Source organism: Eptatretus burgeri, chromosome 15 (genome assembly GCF_056783735.1).
Source record: "Eptatretus burgeri isolate ZD-2024b chromosome 15, Ebu_testis_v1, whole genome shotgun sequence".
In the NCBI taxonomy this organism is placed as follows: domain Eukaryota; kingdom Metazoa; phylum Chordata; class Myxini; order Myxiniformes; family Myxinidae; genus Eptatretus; species Eptatretus burgeri.
In genome coordinates, this window is record NC_140975.1 from 64,424,561 (window position 1) to 64,443,811 (window position 19,251).

At 44.5% G+C, this 19,251-nt stretch overlaps 1 long non-coding RNA gene across 3 annotated transcripts in view; it reads right to left on the reverse strand.

The window, feature by feature from the left end:
* Nucleotides 1-1,019: 1,019 nt before the first annotated feature.
* The window catches only part of LOC147012342 (uncharacterized), a 34,006-nt gene continuing 15,774 nt past the window's right edge, over nt 1,020-19,251 (reverse strand). For all 3 annotated transcript variants that reach the window (XR_015051576.1, XR_015051575.1, XR_015051577.1), the window contains 3 exons: nt 19,166-19,251; nt 13,001-13,106; nt 1,020-6,635 (listed from right to left, as the gene is read on the reverse strand). The exon at nt 19,166-19,251 is cut by the window's right edge and continues 174 nt beyond it. This is a non-coding gene — a long non-coding RNA (uncharacterized LOC147012342). The remainder of the gene's footprint in view (nt 6,636-13,000; nt 13,107-19,165) is intronic.

Consider the following 19,251-nt stretch of genomic DNA (forward strand, 5'->3'; position numbering starts at 1 on the left):
GGAGCTTCAAGTTCATGGATGGGAGCACATTCAAGTTCATGATTGGGAGTAGGTTCAGGTTCATGATTGGAAACAGGTTGAAGTTCATGGATGGGAGCACGTTAAGGTTCATGTTGATTTGGAGTAGGTTCAGGTTCATGATTGGGAATAGGTTCAAGTTTATGATTGGAAGTAGGCACAGGTTCATGGATGGGAGCACGTTCAGGTTCATGATTGGGAGCAGGTTCAAGTTCTTGATTGGGAGTAGGTTCAGGTTCATGAGTGGGAGCAGATTCAGGTTCATGATTGGGAGTAGGTTCAAGTTCATGATTGGGAGTAGGTTTAGGCTCATGTTGATTGGCAGTTGGTACAGGTTCATGATTGTGAGCAGTTTCAAGTTCTTGATTGGGAGCAGGTTCAGGCTCATGTTGATTGCGACCAGGTTCATGTTGATTGGGAGCAGATTTAGGTTCATGTTGACTGGGAGCAGGTTTATGTTGACTGGGAGCAGATTCAGGTTCATGTTGATTGGGAGATCCGGGCCGTCTTTGTCTCTGGACATGTCCGAGTGGTGTTTGTCTCTCGACAGCCTAGCTGCAGGCGCGTCTATGCGGTGTTTATGTCTGGACGGGTGTTTGTCTCCAGACGCATCCAGGCGGTGTTTATGTCTGAAGGGGAGTTTGTCTCCATCAATGTCCGAGCAGTGTTTGTCTCTGGACAGCTTGGCTCCAGCCACACCCAGGCGGTGTTTGTCTCTGAACGTGTCTGAGGGTGTTTACATCCAGGCGGTGTTTGTCTCCAGACGTGTCTGGATGGGAGCTTGTCTCCAGATGTGTCCAAGCAATGTTTGGCTCCAGACAGCTTAGCTCTGGATGTGTCCAGGTGATGTTTGTTTCCGAATGTGTTCTCTCTTTCCCCTCTCTCTCTCCCCCACCACCTCCTCACTCTCTCCCCTCTCCATCTCTCCCTCTCCCTCTCCCTCTCCCTCTCCCTCTCCCTCTCTCTCCATTGGTTGGCGAATAAAAACGGCAGAGCCAAACTTAAGTTAGTAAAGCCTGAGATCCAAATCATGGCTTTATTCAACTGAATGAAGCAGCACTGAAACAAAGGAAACAAAAGCACAACATTACAAAGTGAAGGATTAAAAAGCAAGATGAGTTATAACCTTGAAACAAGAGATACGGTACAACAAGCACTCATTGAATATCTAATCGGATCTCATATTGCGAAAGTACCAAATCCATGACATTCTCCCCATCCCGAAAGTTCAACGAATTATTTCACATTCGTGGGGGGAGAGAGACTGGTAGCTCCTCTACCAGTAGCTCTACCAGTACCAGTAGCTCCTCTACCAGTACCAGTAGCTCCTCTACCTCTATCAGTACCAGTAGCTCCTCTACCAGTTGAGGCGGCCGAATAACACGAGTAGATCGATATAGTATGGGTTCAGCCTCAGGAGACAATTGTTCGCTGGTTCCATCAGTCACAATTGGAGCCCCAGCAGGAAATCTGCATCCTCTGCAGCAGGCAAAATGTTATCCGTGAGTATTCCCTCGCTAGAAGTTGGTCCAGAGTCCATGTGTTCTGTAGGCATTGTGTTACCTACTTTGTCAGGACCTGGAAAATCACCTTGAGGTGCCAGGTGTCAAATGGACACTGTGGTCTCCCTACCATCAGGGAGTCAAACAACATGGGTGTACTCAGGGTTCGCCTCCAGTCAATCAACTTCGTCGACAAAAGAGTCATACTTTGGCACACCTGTCTCTTCAGAAGGACCTGGTGGGAAAACGCGATCTAGGATGGAAGAGCATGACCATTGGTAGACCGCTGCTGAAGCCCGAATGTCCTCTTGTGAGGAGTCACATTGGTCGCAGTAGGGATCACACAGAGTGAAGGGCGTCAGGAAGAACAGATTCCCACTGGGAAGGAGAGAGGTCTCTGGACTGAAGAGTAAGGGTTACAGCCTTCCAAATAATGCCATTATACCATTTGATCTGGCCATTCCCCTGTGGATTGTAGGGTGTAGTATGGCGATACTGCATCCATGAAGGAAATCTCTGAGATCGCCGGACATAAATAACGAGCCACGATAAGAATGGTGGTATTCAGGCATGCCAAAGATTGAGAACAGTTGACAAAAGCACTTCATAGCCATTGGCGGTGCTGAGATCGGGACAAAGGAAAACAAATGGGAACCTGGAGAACTCATCGACGGTGGTAAGCAGGTATTTGCTTTGGATGACTGATGGTAAGGGTCCCTTAAAATCAACGTTGAGCCAATGAAGAGCAATGCAAAAAAGGTGCAAATACAGATCACTGCAACTACAGACTAATCAGCCTGCTCCCAATCATCAACAAGGTCATGGAATCCATTATGGCTTCGAACATTAAATCCTTCCTCTTCTTGAATTGCTCGATTGCCGATAATCAATTTGGATTCAGACCAGGTCACTCTACCCTGGACATGCCGCTTCTGCTTTCCAAACAATGGATGGAGGTCCTCAATGCCAAACATGAGATCAGAGCCATGTCCCGAGACATATCGCGTGCGAGCTTCCGATATGGTCTGGCATCCCGCCCTGCTCACCAAACTCTCTTCTTATGATATCCAAGGCCATCTCCACTCATGCACTTCCTCTGCCGTCACAGTCAACGTGTGGCCCTTCATGGCTCCATTTCATCTCCTCTTCCTGTCCAGGCTGGAGTTCCTCAAGGCAGTGTTCTGAGCCCTGTGCTTTTTCTGGTTTTCATAAATGAACTCTCAAACTCTATGGAAAATCCTCTATATCTCTTTGCTGATGACTCCACCCTCTGCCGTACCATCTGTCATCCCTCATATCAGCAGGCAGCAGCCTCTTCACACTCTGCAGATCTGGATAAAATCACAAGCTGGTCCAACACTTGGAACATGTCCTTCAATCCTGACAAATCTCACACTCTCACGATGTCTCTCCAAAAGGACTGTCTGGAACTCCTCCCCCACCTCCATCTACTTTATCAACAATCCCCTTAAATAAGTCCTTTCATTCAAGCTTTTGGGTCTCACTATCTACCATGATCTTTCCTGGGAAAGCCACATTTCCATGCTGGCCTCCAAAGCCTAACTGGGAATCCTCCATCGTGCATAGTCAGTCCTTCCTTGGCACACCTGAACTCTAAACCACATACAAAGCTTTCATCTACAGCCTGATGGAGTACTGCTCTCCCTTCTAGAATGGTTCTCCTGCCTTACAGCTAGCTCGGCTTGATGCTGTGGAAACCAAAGGTTTTTGGATCATTGGTATCTCCCACGATGAGGCTGAGTCTTTGGGTCTCTCACTCTCTCACCGCACGCAGGTTGGTGTTGTGTCTTCTACCATCTCGTCTCCGGCCTTGCCCCATCCTGCTCTGTCTGTGATCTGTTGACCCCACCCCCCCCCCCCGATATTTCTGCAGGGCGCTCAAGGTCTGCCAAGAACCCTCTTATCGTGAAACTGCCACAATCAATAATTACTGCTCACCTTCATTCTTTCATTTATTTTTTCCCCACCTCTGGAACAAACTCCTACACTCTCTTCAATCCCACTCCTCCCTCCAGGTCTTCAAAACAGGTGTTCACCACCATCTCATATCTTCCCACATCCAAAATCATGATCTTTTCTACCCCCGTTAATTCACCTCAAACCCACTTCCTTAAAATTCCCTGCTTTCCGTCCTGAAAGTTTATCTTGTTTACCCCATGTTCCCACCCCATCCCTCTTCCTTATACAGATCTCCGAATGTCCCTGTTCCCTACTGTTTTGTGCGTCCCTCTCCCACCCCTCTCGTCTCCTGCTCTCTTTGTTATACGTTCTGTACATTAGCTCTTATACGAGCCTCGACAACGTATACAAAAAAAAAGGCTGTGTTGCTTTCACCAGGGTTGAAAGAATATTGGCTTGAGTTCAGCGCATACTGGGCAAGAAGTGCTCATCTTTTTAATGTCATCTAATGAGTAAGTAGGGAAGGCTGCGACATCGTACAGAATGTGCCATTCTCGTAATACCTGGGTGGCATCGTGAGTTGTGGAGCTCATATAGAGAGTCACGGTTAGCTGCGGAGCAGTAGATACGTGAGAGTGCATCTGCAGCAACATTGTCCTTTCCCGGCCGAGACACGATATCGTAGCTCCAGCATGAAAGTTCAGTGCGCCACCTCGTGATCTTTTCATTCTTTATTTTGTCGGCCTCTGTTATTGAACATGAAGGCAACAGACTTTTAGTCTGTGGTCAGCTGAAAATAATGCCCCCAAAAGGTAGTGCCTCAATTTTCGCAAAGTTTTGACAATGGCGGATGCTTCTTTTTCTCTAGCAGAGTGGCATTGCTCAGATTTTGAAAGAGTTCGAGAAAAAAAAAGGCGATGGGTCGACCTGACTGATTGAGGGTGGCCACGGTGGCATGATCAGATGCATCAGTCTCCTCTATAAAATAAGCATCATCATCTCCAGCCATTACTACAGCCGTCTCTATGTCTCTTTTGAGAGTTTTGAAGGCTTCAGTAACAGCAGCTTATTGCGGAAAGCTTTTACTTTATATAAGTGGATGGAGAATTTGACAGTCCACTGCAAATACTAAGAGAACGTACCTACTACCCGATGTAGAGATGGCAGATCGTGCGGTAGTGGCAGCTCCTGAAGGGGCCGAAGGTGTTTAGGGTCAGGTCTAACAGTGCCATTGCTGATCGAGTCACCAAGAAGATCGATGGAGTTCGCGTAAAAGATGCTCTTATTAGTATTGAAGATCAAGTTATACTTTTTGGTAGCTTGAAGGAATCTTTCAAGATTGGTGTCATGGTCTTGTTGGCTCTTTCCACAAATAGTGACATTGTCCACATAGGCAACTGTAATGTGGAGATTTTTCTCAACTATGATGTTGCTTATTATGGGTTGGAAGCTACCAACGCCGTTCCTTACGCCAAAGAGGATTTGGAAGAACTGGTACAGTCTCTGATTCGCTTCAGAATCAGTGTACTGTCTTTCTTCTTCCTTTATTGCGATCTACTGCTCAGCACTACGTAGATCTAGTGTGCTGAAGACCTGGTATTTGGCAACTTTTCCTACCAGCTCATCAATTCGTGGGAGGGGGGTAGGCATCCAAGATGGTGAATCAGTTAATTGTCTGAGAGTAATCCACTACCAGCCACTTTTACTGGCGCTCGTTGGTGGTCACGTGTACTTGTGCTCGCCATGGAGATTCACTGGCCTTGACGACTCCTTCGTCTAACAATCTCTTGATCTCAGCCTGGAAAACTGGGTATCTTGACAGCGATAGGTCGGCAGTCAGGCATGAGGTTAGAGAACAGTGACAGTGGAGGTGCCAAGGCAGTAGCCAGGCTGCATACCTTAAGTGGGGTTTTATCACCATCAAAGGGAATCTTGACACTAACGTGTTGTCTCAAGAAGTCGTATCCTAATATCACGTCAGCACACAAGTCCTGGAGGGCAGCGAGTTTCATACTGCGGTAAATGCAGCCTCCATGCATGAGTTCCACAAAGCAGTATCCTAAGGCCTTTGTGGTGAAGGATGTAAAGGCCATAGAGACCTTGATTGTAGATGGAGACAGTTTGAGATTGTGAGATGTCACAAAATGTTGACTCACAAAACTTTGAGCCACCTGTGTCCACAAGTTCACTGAAAGTCAGGCCATTGACTTGAACTTTCAGAAGGGCTTTTGAGAGGCATGCAGGTGATGCTGCTGACACTGTTGTGGTCTGAGTGCTGACACTGACAAGTAGTGGCATTGCAGCAGAGGTGGATTTGGAAGCAGTTGATTTGAAGACCTTTGCAAATTGACCTTTTTTTAAGCAAAGATTACAGATTGCATCCTTGTTGGGTCATTTATGCCGAAGATGTTTGTTGTATCTGCAGAAAGAAACATTTTGCGGTCACTGTTGTGGATGTTGGTGGTTCGGCCGGTGCATTGTCAGCAGTAGTGGCATCTGACGTCTCCTGGGTAGCAGTGGATGGCCCATTCTGTGTGGGTACTCGCTGCAGCAGCCATCGGGATTGAGGGTGCACACAGTAAGAGTCTGCCTGCTTTCGAGCCATTTCCAGAGTGTGGGGCTGGTCAAAGGCAAGCTGAAGATCTAGAGTCTTATTCTCCAAGAGTCGCTAGCAGATATGAGTTGATGTCAGTCCGTTGATGGAGTGTCTGATTGAATCATCACAGCATTGTGTGGCTGTTACATCACGAAAGTTGCAATCTTTGCTGAGCTGATTTAGTGCTTGGAAATAATGGTCGAGTCTCTTACCAGATTCCTGCCTCTGAGTGGTGAGGATGTGTCTTGCAAAAATCTCATTCCTTGGTTTCACGTACAGTGTCTTGAGTTCATCTACAGCAGCTTTGTAAGTTTCGTTTTTCTGCTTTGTACTCATATACTAGTGAAACCACAAGATTGACGAGTACCGCTAGTTTGTCTCGGGTATGAGTATCGATAGCCGTGAGAAAGTTTTGAAATGTGCGAATCCATTGACTCCATTGCTTCGCTGCCGTGCTGGAGTTGGGGTCGGCATCAGACCATTCGGGTCTGAGGAACTTATCCATCGTTGAAGGTATCCAGTTGATGGACCACAGTTGAATACATTGAAATAAAGCCACAGATCCAAATCATGTCTTCGTTCAACTGGATGAAGCAGTGCTGAAACAAAGGAAACAAAAGCACAACATTACAAAATGAAGGATAAGAGCAAGATGAGTTATAACCTTGAACCAAGAGATATGGTCACAACAATCACTCATTGATTGTCTAGTAAGAGTTCGAAGAGCAAATGTACCAAATTCACGACATGTACGTGGTTCAGCCACGAGGGGACGCCTCCTGGCTGCGTGAGGGTTATGAGAGGGAGGACATGAAGTGGTCAACCCTCGGTTTGTGTTGAGGAAATAAAATAGGAAATAATCCAGTAAGTCTGATTGGCTCAATTTGCACGCTTTAAAGAGCTTCACTTTCGAGTGGGTGCAAACGCCTCCCGGCCACTCTCCGGTGTAGTGCTTTCCAAGCTGTTTGGTCGATTTGATCGATTCTCGATGATGACCTTAAGATCGAAGTTCATTTTTGAATGTGTCAATTCATTTTAAAATTTGAATCTCGACTCAACTATAAACTGCCACCCTTGTGATGTGCAGGCAGGGCGAGGCATCGATTGATGTCGCGCCGCCCCTCGGATGGACGTTAAGCCGGTCATGCCATCTGCCGGAATTAATTAGTAGATCCCACTGTGGTCGATCTCAAATGTATAATGAGGATCAAACTTCCTTACACCTGGAATAATGAGATTCCTTCTTTTTTCAGGACTAATTCATCTTACTCCTTCATTTACAGTGATCTCGGGATCTTAGAGGAGGTTGTACATGCACCGTGTTTAGGATGAGGATAAATGATCCCACCTATCAACAATTACCATTGTCAACCACCAGAAGCGGTTGAGTCTCTTGATCTCTTGTAGGCTTCACCACCAACCATGACCTCTCTTGGGCTGACTATATACCAGAGCTGAAATCCAAAACAGGCTGTAGATCCATGGGCATCCTCCGTCGATTGAAGTCATTTCTTGACAAATCAGAACTGCCAACAGCCTACAAGGCATTTATCTTAGCTCAATGGAGTATGTCTCTTCCCCAATGGCTGGCATCCCAGGACAGGTAAGAGAAGTGTGGGCCTCATGAGCAATAGCTAGCACAGTAGAGTTGGTGGACAATGAGGGTCAGATGGCAGGGTTATTAAAGTTTCTTTGCTTTCATGTTTCCACAGAAACAGTCAGGGGGGACTTCAGTATCTATCTCAGAGGTGTGCAAGGGCCTCTTGAGGAGATCTCAGTAGGAGTAGAGGAAGTAATGAAACAGGTCGGAAAATAAGGGACGATGGAGCTCCAAGGCAGATAATATGACTCCAAGAGTATTGATTGGTGGTGTTAACAGATAAGGGTGGTGTTATTTGATATATTTAACAGCTCGTTGGAGTCAGGACAGGTACCGGAGGATTGGAGAGTAGCAAATGTAACATCGCTAAGAAAGGATCCAGAGAAGAATTGGGAAACTATAGACCTGTTAGTTTGACTTCAGTTGTGGGGAAGGTGTTGGTGACATTAATTAGGGATAAGATGAGGAACCATTTAAACAAATACAAACTAATTAAAGGTAGTCAGCATGGGTTTACCAAAGGTAGTTCCTGTCTAACAAATATTTTAGAGTTCTATGAAGCAGTGTCTGATTGGGTGGATGAGGGAAAGGCAGTGGACATAGTATATCTAGACTTTAAGAAGGCATTTGATAAGGTACCACATCAGAGGTTGTTAGCCAAAGTGAGGGCTTGTGGAGTAGCTGGTTAGGTAGCTAATTGGATTGCAAACTGGTTTAGTGATAGGAAGCAAAGAGTGTCTGTGAGTGGGAGGATGTCTTTCTGGGAGGATGTAAGTTGCGAGGTATCTCAGGGATCAGTACCCGGACCATTGCTATTAAATATTTACATCAACGATTTGGATAGTTATGTGAAGAGTAGGTTTTCCAAATTTTCAGATGACACAAAGCTTGGAGATGAGGTGGATAGCAGAGGAGGTGGTGATCAGATTCAGGAAAGTATTGATACTTGTATGGATATCTACCAATGTCAAATTACCAGAAACCAGAAACCAGAAACTTCTGGTTTGCGTCGCTACCTTCTCTCGAGACAGCTTTTATTAGACAAGATCAGAGGTCAAGTTGACGATTTCGTAAGTACCAGTCTATGACTGCTTGTTTGTGTGTTTGTCACACTACTCCTGCAGTTCTGAGCCAATTACATCCAGACTTGCTACGTAGGACCAGCATGACCTCGATTAGCGCACAGGGGTGCTTTTTACTTCCGAAATCTAAAGATTTCGTAAGTATATTGATGACTTCCGTCCTCTGTTTGTGTGTTTGTTTGGAGGCACGATAACTCGAGAACGGAAGAAGTTACCAATGTCAAATTCACCACGTGATTCAGGAGGGTGATGGCTCGCGCTCATTCAATTTTGGTCAAAATCGGTCAAAGGTCAAGGTCACAGTAAGGTCAAACATAATTCCGTAAATTCCTGTGGAGAAATGGAGTATTTTTGCTTCAGTCGAAGTTACGAGTTCGTTTTAACTTCGATTTTAATTTTGTCTTCGGTTTTTGCGATTGCTTAGGACGCTTAACACTCGGTTGTCGAAATTCTGGTGAAAATCGCATGTTTTGGAGATGTTTTAAGATTGTATAAAAATATTTCACTCGCCGCGTCACAGCTCGTCATGTGGTGCAGCGCGCTCGAGCAGACGCGTCGTTGAGTCACGTAAAGGTTTTGCGTGTGCGCGCTGACGGTGTTTTCGATCAAGATGGTGTTTAAAGGTCATTTTTTAATTTCAATAAAGGTTATTGTCGCATGCCTGACTCGCTAAGCAGTCGGATTATGTAAAGATTGTTGGTGGATGGCCGAATATTACAGTTTTGTGACTTTGATAAAATAATCTTAAATAATTGCGTCGAGAAATGGAGATTTTTGCTTCGGTCGACGTTACAAGTTCGTTTTAACTCGGATCGCAATTCTGTTTTCACTTTTAGTAATGGCTAAGTATGCTTAACACTCGGTGGTCGAAATTCTGGTAAAAATAGGATGTTTTATGAGAGGTTTGGAACAGAATCATCGTATAAACTTCTGGTTTGCGTCGCTACCTTCTCTAGAGACAGCTTTTATTGGACAAGATCAGAGGTCAAGTTGACGACGAGTCGATGACTGCTTGTATATTTGTTGGTGGTCTTGAGGGTGGCCGGGGGGGGGGGGGAGGGGAGCAACTTCTCTTTGTAAATGTGTATTGTGAAGCGCTGCTCCAAGTTTTCCCAGGTATTACAAGTCTCCACCATTTACAGGAGAGTATTCCTGTCCCCATGTTTTCTAGTACAGGGAGGTGCTTTGAATACTCGGCGAGAGGTACACGAAATAGCCAAAAGTATGTGGACACACCTTCTAATTTGTGGATTCAGCTATTTCAGGCACACCCATTGCTGGCAGGTGTATAAGATCAAGCACACAGTAGAATGGGCCATCCTAAAGATCTCCGTGACTTTGAACGTGGCACCGTCATAGGATGCCACCTTTCCTACAAGTCAGTTCGTCAAATTTCTGCCCTGCTAGAGCTGCCCCGGTCAACTGTAAGTGCTGTTATTGTGAAGTGGAAACGTCTAGGAGCAACAACAGCTCAGCCACAAAGTGAAAGGCCACACAAGCTCACAGAACGGGACTGAGTGCTGAAGCACGTAACGTGGAAAACCCGTCTGTTGTCGGTTGCAACACTCACTACTGAGTTCTAAACTGACTCTGGAAGCGACGTCAGCACAAGCACTGTTCGTCGAGAGCTTCATGAAAAGGGTTTGTATGGCCAAGCAGCCTCACACAAGCCGAAGATCACCATGCGCAATGCCAAGCATCGGCTGGAGTGGTGTAAAGCTCACCACCATTGGACTCTGGAGCAGTGGATACATGTTCTCTGGAAGGATGAATCACGCTTCACCATCTGGCAGTCCGACGGATGAATCTGGGTTTAGCAGATGCCAGGAGAACGCTACCTGCCTGAATGTATAGTGCCAACTGTATGTTTGTTGGAGAAGGAATAATGGTGTGGGGCTGTTTTTTTGGGTTCGGTCTAGGACCCTTAGTTCCAGTGAAGGGAAATATTAACGCTACAGCATACAATGACATTCTAGACGATTCTGTGCTTCCAACTTTGTGGCAACAGTTTGGGGAAGGCCCTTTCCTGTTTCAGCATGACAATGCCCCTGTGCACAAAGCAAGGTCGATCCAGAAATTGTTTGTTGAGATCGTTGTGGATGAACTTGACTGGCCTGCACAGAGCCCTGACCTCAACCCCATCAAACACCTTTGGGATGAATTGTAATGCCGACTGCGAGCCAGACCTAATCATCCAACATCAGTGCCTGACCTCACTAATGCTCTTGTGGTTGAATGGAAGCAAATCCCCACAGAAATGTTCCAACATCTCGTGGAAAGCCTTCCCAGAAGAGTGGAGGCTGTTATAGCAGCAAAGCGGGGACCAACTCCATATTGATACCCATGATTTTTGGATGAGATGTTGGATGAGCAGGTGTCCACATACTTTTGGCCATGTCGTGTATTTTGGATTACACGTTTGAAAAAGGATAATAACATAACACGCCTGGCCGCTCCCATAGGGAGCAGGTGCCTATAGTACAGGGTGGTGCAGAGCCGACTAACACATTTCATACCACTCTCCTGTCTGAGTGGTGGGGTTTAGGGGGTATGGATACACACCAAGCAAGAGAGGATTTGATGCCATTTTAATTTTTCTGTTTTTTTTTCAGGCACAATGGAGAGGTGTAGTGTAGTGCGCAGAATTGCAGATGTTCTTTGTTATTACGAAACGCAGTCCATCATTCAGACACAGCGTCGTTTGCGGCAGCAGTTTAATATTCCGAGGCATGACCCGATTCCATCACACAATGCGATTTTGGCCTGTGTACGTAAGTTTGAAGATACTGGCAGTGTGAAAGACATAGCTCATGGTGCTCTCCAAGAACTGTACGTACTGAAGAAAATATTCGGAGAGTGAGGGAATCTTTTTCAGCAAAGTTCACGCCGCTCTGCTCGGCAACAATCATGCATCATAGGCATATCCAGGAGGAGTTTGGGCCGAATATTGCAGGATATCAAGTTTCACCCCTACAAGATACAGAGAGTCCAGAAGCTTTTTCCTCATGATAAGGTGCCTCGAGTGGAATGTTGTAACACGATGCTCAGAATCATGAATGGAGACCCCGATGTTTTGAACCTTGTTTTGATGAGCGATGAAGAGCATTTTCATGGAACAGGTTTCGTGAATAAACAAAATATGCGCTATTGGGCACCATTGAATCCCAGATAATTGCACGAACAACCACTGCACTCGTCTTAAGTGACAGTATGGTGTGGGGTGGGAACTTTTGGGGTTGTGGGACCATTTTTCTTTGAAAATGATAATGAGGAAGCCATCGCAGTTAATTCTGAGCGGTACATAGCCATGCTGCAAAACTTCTTGCTTCCGCAGTTTTAGGCACTTGGTGTTGATCCCAACAACCTTTACTTCCAATAATACGGAGCCACAGCACACACTGCTAGACGCAGTATGGACGTGGTCCACAATCTCTTCCATCAGGTTATTTCACATTTTGGAGCCATCCCCCGGCCAGTATGTTCCCCTGAACTCACGGTCCCAGACTTCTTATTCTTATGGTGATATCTCAAAGAACGTGTTTCCAGGAATCATCCACACACAACATCGGAGCTGAAATGTACAATTCAAGCTGAAATTGCTCCCATCAATCAAGATCGAAATCTGTTGCGCCGAATTTTTGATAATTTTGTGGAGCGTCGAAGACAATGCACTGCAACTGGTGGAGGCTACCACCTTCATGATGTTATATCCCATAGATAATAAAATTGCAAGCTTTGAACATAAACCTCGTGTGTTTCATTTCATCGCTCTCTTGCTGTTGAAAAAACTTATCGCATATCCAAATGTGTCAGTCGGCTCTGCACCACCCTGTATATATTGATAAAAGTTATGGCTTTTAAAATGCTTATGACTTCACTCTAGCATAGTCTATGAGCGTATCATCATGTCCACATTTTAACGGGCAGCCATTTTATTTCCGTATCATCCCTCAATTATGGAGTACCACCGTACTCCAAGATATAATGGAGCAAATGCATATATGGCTGTACTCATATGATGAAAACTTCAAAATTGATCACATGGCGTTTTACATCACAAAAACATGACAGTATGGTCTAGAAAGGCCAAATATGGTTACAGTGTATCCCAATTTTTTTTTTAAGTGTACAGTGTGTTCCCAGAAGAAAGTATCACTTTGTGGATATACCACCACCTTACATTGCTCACGAAAGGTGGGCTGATGCTGTTAGACGTAGAAACAATGAACAAACCAGGATAGCACTTGGTAGAACGCATACCTCCACCAGGTGAGCAATTTACCTTTTATACCTCAACGGTAGGTCGGATGTGGATCTGGATCTTCACCAAAATTTCATCAATCGTCCTTATCACACACCGAACCTGCCCACCAAATTTCATCCGAATCCTGCTCACAGCCAAACAGACAAACAAGAGTGAACACATGACCTACGTCCACCTTTGGTGGCAGAGGTAGTAAGTACATTGAATGCATACATGGGAGTTGAAGCTCATGGGTTCCTGTAGCATCGTAAGGTATGGTATTATGGATACAGGTGGGAATGCTGATTGGCCCTTATAATCGATTTCACGAGCTAATTCCACTCCAAAATGACCCGGCTCGGTGCAGTTCGGCCTGAGAAATCTGTTCACTGTAAAATTACTGGCACAATTGTACACCTGGAACGAGCCAAGCCAATCGCATTGTGACAAAGGCCAGAGGACTTTCCGCAGAGAAGAAAACAGAATTGAGGAAAAGGAATCGGTGTTCCACGGAGAAATGTTCCAATTGCTTATGACAGCTTTTTAGAAAATAATAAACTTTGAACATTCACTGGAAACAAGAGCTCCTCTCAATCACCTTGTGTTGCAAACCTCAATCGGGCTGAACAATGGTTAATGCGTGTGACGTAGGTAAAGGTTGCAACACCTGAAATACACAAGCCTGGTGTTGGCTTAACGGTTAAGGTGGCTGTCTTAAGATCTTTGGGTTTTGAGTTTGAGCTCCTCTCATGTCATTAAACAACATCAAGTGGTTTGACTTAGCCTGCCATCCTTCCGAGGTTGGCAAAATGAGTATCAGCTTAGTGTAAACAGGGGGGCACTGCATCAGCTGCATAGCCGTGCTCCCAGCAATGAAACAACCAGCAGCCAAAGGCTGCATATGAATAAGTAATTAAAAAAAACCCGAGATACACAATCACAGAATGCTATTGTTCTTTATCATGTGGTCACCTTTTAATGACTTGGGCCATTTGTTTATTATATATATGCAAAATGGTTGACATTTAACCCCGCCCCTTCTCCCCTTCGACACAATATATACACCAGTGCATGTTTGGAGCCCATACAACTCATGCTCATTGGAAAGGTGGTGTTGATGATGGTCCACCCATCCATGACCAAATTCTTTCCAAAGCATCATTGATGCCAAGGCAGTTCATAAGCAGAGAAATACACCAGGTAGACTCCCAATTGCTTTTTCAGCGAGGTCGGTATTAGAAACTCCAATCATATATATATATATATATATATATATATATATATATATATATATATATATATATATAATGCTGTCTGTGTTCCTCCCTGAAACGAGGAAACGCTCCTCGGAGAGAAAAAATATGAAGAAAACTTTCCTTCAAATTAATCCAAATAAATGAGTGGGAAAATTATAGAAAAATTTCCATCAGATAATTTTTTTTTACCTGGGTAGTGTATAGGCAACTGACCGCTGCCTCGAGCACTCCCGAAAAAATTTTCTTTCCTCTTTATAAATACTAGTACGTGCCCGAAAAAAAATCCAAAAAAACCTTTCAAACCGCGAGCAAGAAACAACAACCACACAGGCCGTTTCTTCGCTCTCGCGTGCCCGTATGTGCGTGGCCCGGAAGTTCGCATATCGCAGTTACGATTATTCGCAATTTAGTTTTAATGGCCAATTATTCAATTGGTGCCAACGTATTTTACCTTTTCGCAATGTCATCGCAAGGAAAAACAAAAAGAGAAGAGAAGAGAGAGAGAAAAAAATTACTTCCTGGTTCGGAGCATACCAGCTCACTCTGATGTTACCGAAATTTATGCACCGTCTAATATGAAAACGATCATAACTTGGGGCATTGTGTTTATCTATAAATGCGCATAAGAAATCGACAAATTATTAGAATACACGAAGTCATCACTCTCCGGAAGTCCGTACGTTGTAACCCGTAATGGGGAACACGGCTGAGGTTCCCTTCCCCCATCGGCCACGCCCACGCAGCAACATGTCTTGTCATTGGTTGGTAAATAAATGGCCATAACTTGGGAAACACTTGTCCGATTAATATCAAACCTTGAAAAGGCACATCCTCAGGTCCCCATCAATATATCTGGCAAGTTTCAATTAGATCGGACCAGTGGTTGGCGAGAAACAGCGGTCACACACACACACACACACACACACACACACACACACACACACACACACACACACACACACACACACACATTACTGGAATTATAGGTAGATATAACCTCACATTTTTGAGCTCTTTCAACCACGGACTTCTGCTAGTTCGGTCATAATACAGAAGATCAGCCAACGGACCCAACCTACAGCTCTTGTGATGGTCCGAGAGTTGATAAGGTGGTATACTCGGGTATGAATGCTGCTGCTGAGGTTTTCGATGGTGCTACTGAGGGTTTAAATGTTGGTGGTGATGTTCATGGTGCCGTAGTCTTGAAGTCAAATGGACATGTTGCACAGATCTGAAGGTATAGTAGCACATGGAAGAACATGAATTGCTATGCATGAAGGCTAGAGGTGCAAGGTGAATGAAAGCTGGGACCGAATGTCATTCCTCCTCGAGAGATTTCTGCCGCTGCCGGAATTTCATGAGAGCTGTGGTGGTAACAGAATGCACAAGCAAGTTGAGAAAATAAAACACAAGTCTCCACCATTCATGTCTATGAGATGTCATGCGCTCGGTCTCTTTAGTGCCTGAACAAACAGTGTGGAACACCTCATCCCAAAAAGTCTCATCCTCATCATCATCATAATCCATGAAGTCTTCTTTGGCTTCACTGTATTCACATCCACCGTGGGATGATTTATTCCTGAATCCTATCAATGCTGCATTTGGCATTTTCCCCAAATATTTTTTTTTCGTGGAACTTATTTTGTCGTCGCATTCCAAGCAAAACGAAAATTCCAATGTTAATGATGTGGAAGGTTTGTTCATTTTTCTGGATATTTAAAATTTGTCAAAAATGGTGATTATGAGCGATTTCAATGTGAAATACCAAGAACATTCCACTAACCCTGAACTCTCATTTGGTCAAAGTTTGTTGGTGCACAATAGCGATTAAATTGGGAATGTGAGGGAGGCGGAGGAGACACCATGGGAGAAATTTCTCGCTAAAACGCCTCCTCATCCTCCTTTCCCATTTTACCTTCACCCTGTTTTTATTGAGAATTACTTGGTAATTGTTGCCTGTTAAGTATTACCAATAAACATATAGACCATGGAACGCCGGTGGGGGATTCAAGTGACGTGGTTGAGGAGGGTAGGAGGACACGTCCACTTGAGCGCTGAGGGATATACACATGTGAAAACGTGTTGAACTGGAGGAAAATACAATACAAGAAGGATATGTGCGGGGTCTACGAGCGGCAAGTTTGATCGGTCGAAATGGCATAAAATGCCGTAATATTTTGTCCAAGTACTGCTAAACGAAAGGGTTTGAACGTGTAAAGAAGGTGGTTTGTGTTCTGCAGTATTCACGTAAATAATTAAATTTAAATAATATGAAGATCTAAAAGGTTGTAAAAAAACAAATCCAGAAGCTTCCCACCATTGACGCAGCGTCTACACCGCCACCTTATTTAACATGTTCCATTAGTTCTTCGTGCGTGTTGTTTGTGTCCTTTATAACGTCCCTAAAAACACGAAGTTTCCTGTTTGGAATGATTTTCAATTTCGTTTTACTGCCAGACAGGCAGAGTAAAAAAAAACAAAAACTTACTCCTCCGTAGACATGCACAATCGGGACGAATTCAGTCATAGTACTGATAAACTGCAGGTTCGTTTTCCGTGATTCGTGTTAAAAATAGAACATTCAATTGAAATCATAACAATCTAATGTTATAGTTGTTCCTCTATAATAAACTGATGTTTGTAGACAGAAGGACAGCCAGACAGAAGTGAACCAATCGTTTCATCCCGCTTTTCGCTTTGCGTGCGTGGGATACCAATACATGACCGGCACCGCAGGTGCCTGATTGTTTGAACATTTTGGGGAATACTTTCTGCAAAAATAAAACGTTTTCCAAGCAAATGTTAATGAAAGTTATGGATTTGGGTTCCAACATCCACACTCTCTGGAAGATTGGTGTTGCTGAAGCCATCCTTAAGTGGAGAATGCAGTGGGTTCTTGGCTATTGACTTCCCCCAGTGACTTTCAGGGAAGGAGATTCACAACCATGGTACTGGCATACAATTGCCTCGTCTTGCCCATAACCCCACAGGATATCTGACATCCACCAGAGAATGCAAGCAGACGGAATGCCTGGCCTGCAGTGCATTCATTGATCCAAAACCTCCCAGCAAAGAACCAGGGTGGTAGTTGAAAGCCGGGAATGGAAATCAGACGAGATAGCTCAACGGACTTGGTGGTGACATTGTGGTTGGAGCGTCTGCTCTGAGTTTGGACAGTCGGCGGTTCGATTCTGAATCTGGCCGAGTTGAAGTAAAGACTTTAAAAATGGTAAGCGCTGCTTCCTTGCTTGATGCTCAGCATTTAGAGGATAGGGCACATACAACCACCATTCTTAGCATCAATGGAAAGGGGGTGTTGGGTGGGTGGATCACATTTCTCTTTAATTGCCTCGCTGAGGCTGGCCAGAAAATGTGACCACAAGATGGCATTGCCAGCACTCGGATTACCCAGAGTTCTCCCCAAAGGTCATCGGCTGTGTTTGTCTGAAGTCAAGTCCGATGTTGTCAAATGCTTCTGCCTGTATGTGTATGCGTGATAAATGTGACACTTCCTCCATGAGCCAGAAGAACCGGTTAAAAGTAATTAAATAAATAAATAAATAAACAGAAGTGTGTTATGTACCTTGCGCTACCCTGTGTGCATTAACTAAGATAATCAAACAATGCAATTTTTCCTGAAAAGGAAGAGAGGTCCAGACCCCTGAACAGCCTGATAATATAAGACTAATGGTAGTGTCTGTGAAGGGCAGTGTTGGTCTGCGTCTGCGGACAAGATAAACAATGTATTTGTTGTTCTTTTTTTATCAACGATAAGTGATAAGAGTATGTTCACCACCGTGGGAAACGAGGTTCGCCGGACGGACGTTTGGATCGTTTGCCCATTACAAACCTTTTACTTGATGAAATATATAGTTAATAACACTTTAGGCTCGTCATTAACCATTTAAACATAATAACAACGATTCAAACGATTTCAAACATTCCAAGGGATTAAATAAAGTTACACAAGTTTAAAAAAAACACACACACACAAACACACAACTCTACTAGGGTGGCCACAAAGTCCCTATGCATGCAGTTAGAATTTAGTTTGAATTTATCTGTATTCTTCCCTCCATTCTCCGCACAGATTTGAATGTTTCTCCATGTTCTTCTGGACATCTTCTTCCATGTTGAGTGTTGGAGTTCATAAAAGCAGCCCCTGACAGCTGTTTTGAGGTCTTCAAATGTCAAGAATCAGCTATCCTTCTATCTTCAGCTCTCCGAAGAATCAGTTATCTTCAGCTATCCTTGCAACAAGATGGTGCACCAGCAAATTATGCTCTCGCAGTTTGAGAATATCTCAACGACGAATTCAGCGGACGATGGATTGGATGTGGATCTGAGATCGTGTGGCCTCCTCGAAGTCTGGACTTAACAACGTGTGACAACTCGCTTTGGAGCATCGTGAAAGAGGAAATTTCTCCATCAGAGGGACGGCACACACATCAATGAATCACCTGCCTGTGAAACATCAGGATGACAGTTTACAGCTGGGTCAGAATCCGAACGTTCGGCTCCACGGCTTTGAGGCGAGTGTGCGTCCCTCTCCTGCCAGCCCTGTGTCTCTTTTTCAATTTTTTTTCACATTGAGTGATGAAGCACAAACACATCGACTGGACAATCAAGGGTTGCGTCATATGATGTAAAACGTGTGATTATTATTATTAATTTTTTTTTTTTACAACAGTTGACAAGACATTGTGGCCACGCTTATTACTTATGTTTCGATGTTTCCGTTGTCTCTCTGATTTGTCGAACTACTCTCCAGTACTATTCTATTTATTCTTTTTAAAGGTCCCAATTATTCCCATCAACCGGTCGAAAAGTTTTTGAGACAAGTTTTTACGAACCAACTGGGCATGCCTGACGTTCGACTGAAGATCGCAAGACGACATAATTTGTTCAGGATGCCGGCGATAACTCGCCTATTCTTGCTGAGAGTCACCTTGGGATCTTTGACGTCCATCAACGACCGGTCAGGGTGCTTGCCAGACGGGCGAAACACCAGGGTGACGGTTTAAACCTGGGTCG